The sequence below is a fragment of the Gavialis gangeticus genome, unplaced genomic scaffold, assembly GCF_001723915.1.
Source record: "Gavialis gangeticus isolate Ggan-Ray unplaced genomic scaffold, GavGan_comp1, whole genome shotgun sequence".
NCBI lineage: Eukaryota > Metazoa > Chordata > Crocodylia > Gavialidae > Gavialis > Gavialis gangeticus.
In genome coordinates, this window is record NW_017729000.1 from 20,595,458 (window position 1) to 20,598,509 (window position 3,052).

The 3,052-nt window shown below is 40.8% G+C and overlaps 1 protein-coding gene across 4 annotated transcripts in view; it reads right to left on the reverse strand.

Moving 5' to 3' along the window:
* The window catches only part of SFXN1 (sideroflexin 1), a 70,152-nt gene that overhangs the window by 51,762 nt on the left and 15,338 nt on the right, over positions 1–3,052 (reverse strand). The window contains exon 1 of one of the 4 annotated variants that reach the window (XM_019506392.1): positions 2,123–2,258. The exons of the other annotated variants lie outside the window; for them this stretch is intronic. The gene's annotated coding sequence lies outside the window, so the exon portion shown is untranslated. Of the gene's footprint in view, positions 1–2,122; positions 2,259–3,052 lie in introns of those variants that run through there. 4 annotated transcript variants of the gene reach the window in all.

Here is a 3,052-nt window from a genome sequence, read left to right on the forward strand (position 1 = left end):
TCACCAGTTTTGCTTGTCTGCAGCTTGAGGTGCAGTTCCCCCCAAACCCCGCCCCCCCATCACCATAAAGTGAGAAAAAGGGATATGTGCACTTAAAGTGATAAAGAAATTACAACAACAGATCTAGGTCAGTTAGAAATACTCTAATATTAAAGCATAATTTAATAACCCTCATATTTAAATTGTCCCTCGGATGGAGTTAGCATAGGAATGCAGCTTAACTGTATTTGGGAAAAACAGTTATTTCCACAAAGTTAGTGGAGAATAATGAGCCAGTGTATTTTGTATTTGTAACATACAAGACTTCAGATGGTGGGAATTGGCGATCCTTCCCACAGGCCATTCTTTCACATTGTGATCAAAGACGAGTATTGTTTGTAAGAACACGATTGAAAACGCTGGAGCTCAGCGATTAAACTTTGGTTTGCGACATCATTAGTGTGGACTGCTCTTTGTTGTTTAGCAAGAACAAACTGATGAATATTTTCATGGGAATTCAGATTCTCTTTTACTTGGTTGATGCATGTCCATTAACGGGCAAATACCAGGCCTATTATAAAAGCAGTTTGAATTCCCTGAGCCTAATTGGTCAAGCCTAGATGTTCAGAGGAGAAAAAAAAAGGTAGTTCAGAAAACAACTACTAAAAAAAAATCAACCCACAGTAAGAGCCAGTCCATATATCCTAGAAACATCCAAGTCTTTCTTTTCTACCTCGGCGGCATTTTGGAAGTCTGTGGAGAAAGAAGTATATTCTCCCAGAAAGCGAAGTCTCAGCCTCCCTTCCTACCCATAAGTAGCCCAACACCAGAAGCACAAGTAAAAGCAGTTGGTGCAGAAAAAGCCATGTTCTTATTGGATGCTAGAAAGCTGATATAGGAGTTACTTAAGCTCCTGAACTATGCAGCATGTATATCACCTTTGCAGGCTTTCATTACACACCATCTACATCGGGGGGCTCAACCCCCAGCCCACAGGCCCGATGTAGTCTGCCCACCCGTTCTACCAAAGGATCCAGAAATTTGGTGGTGGGGGAGCAGTGGCAATTCACACTAATGCTCCTCCCTTGTTGCCAAATTTCCAAGCCCCATGCAGTGGCACTATGCACTGGATTTGGTCCATGGACCAGATCTGGCTAGCAGATGGATCTGGCATTGCTCATTTGGCCTGTGGGCTGAAAAGGTCACGTACCACTGGTTTAAAGTAGTCGAAACTCTGTGATCCCATCTGGTTGGCCTTACTTCATTTAATGTGCTATGGAAAATACCATCAGTTCTCTGAGGTGTCAAGACCTACTGAAAATTCAGATAGCCCAAATTCTTCTTTACTGGTATTTGGTTATCACTGAAATCTCTGAAAACTGAATATGTAAAAGCACAATTTCCCACACTTCATTTTATTGAATATTGGCCGTGGCTGCAACGATAAATAGCAAGTATGCAAAACAGCTGCTGTAAATGAAAAACAAAGCAGTGGACAAAGGAGGACTAGCAAATACAATTTAAAGCACTCTGGAAGGATAAGTGCTTGAAAGATACATTTTTGAAGGAAATTAGGAATGAGGACAAGTAAAGTTCTTTCATAAATGGAAAATTGGTTAACATGATCAAGCATTGACACTGGGACCAATATTAATGGTCAATGAATTTGTTAATAATCTTGAAAAGGTTGTATTTGTTCCCACTCGCCTTGACAGCACACATGCCATTATGTATGCGCATTACAGCTATACAGGTTTCTTTTCAGTTACAGCTATGCTTTATGAGAAAAAAAATTGAGTTTATTTCTACAAACTTCAAGTAACAGTTTACATTTAGTCTGTACTGTCCAATTCACAATAGTGAAAAAAGGGCATTAATGCCTTCTGCCTTTATATTATCCATGAACAAATATTTTACAACTTCAAACAAACATTTCTATCATTGATTTCAGCATATGGCAAGTCAACACTGCTCAAATAATAACGATTACAGTTGTGCACACTACAGGGTAATCACAGGGATAATTATTTCTAGTTCTCCAATTGCTTCTGGCATCAGGAAGACTCTAAATTGTATTAGAGAGGCTGAGATAATTTTGCCCTTAAAACAGAGTCCAAAAGCACACAGCAAACTGCATTTGTACACAGGCTGCTGGCAAGTCCAGGACTGTCAGATTCATCAGACCCTGAGGACCAAGTGAGTGGCACAGAGATGTGACATGGCCAGGATCGGGTCCAGAGTGGCTCCATGCGCTTCATTCAGCACATGGGGCCAGTCTAGTGTGGACAACACATGCAGTGGGCACCCTGGACCAGCCCTGTGTGCTGCAGGCAGTGTGGTCTAGGCTCTGGCCCTGCAGACAGCGAGTAGGGCCAGTTCGGCACATGCCGTGTGCAGTCTGAGACCCACTGGTAGCACTGCAGGCTGCATCTCTGACACCCCTGGATTAAACAAAAAACCAGAAATTAAGAATGTAAGTTGCATCCAGTGAACACTATTGTTAAATCTAAAGGTTTTTCTTTCCAGTTTACACTCAACGTGACAAGGATCATTTGACTAACTAAATATACCCCTAGACAAGTTAATATGACAATCTTGTTCTTTACTGCAGAAGATCTGAGATCAGATGCTTGTGCAGTGCTGTTTTGGGGACATGGCTATATTTTCCATAAACAGAAGCCTGTGCTGTCATGTACAAGGTCATTTCCAAGACTCTTAAAACAGTGCAAGTTTCCCCATCTCTTATTTCAACAATACTAAATGGGGTTATGTAGCAATAATATCAAACTAACATTTCTGAATGCTGATCTTGTATGCCAAGGTCTTTCTAACTGGTACTTGTCCATTTCATGTGACTCAGTTGCATACAATAATCCCTGATTTTTGTGTTAAGTCTTTTTCTCAAGAGATCTCAGAGCTCTTGGCAAAAGTAGTCAACATTATAGTTTTTGTAAATTAGAAATATAAGGATAAAGAACAGGAATTGAATTTGCCTGGTGTCACCAAGCAGCCTAAGCAGAACCAAGGATAAAATCTAGGTCTCCCAAGTCCCAGTCAAGTATCTGAGAAACCA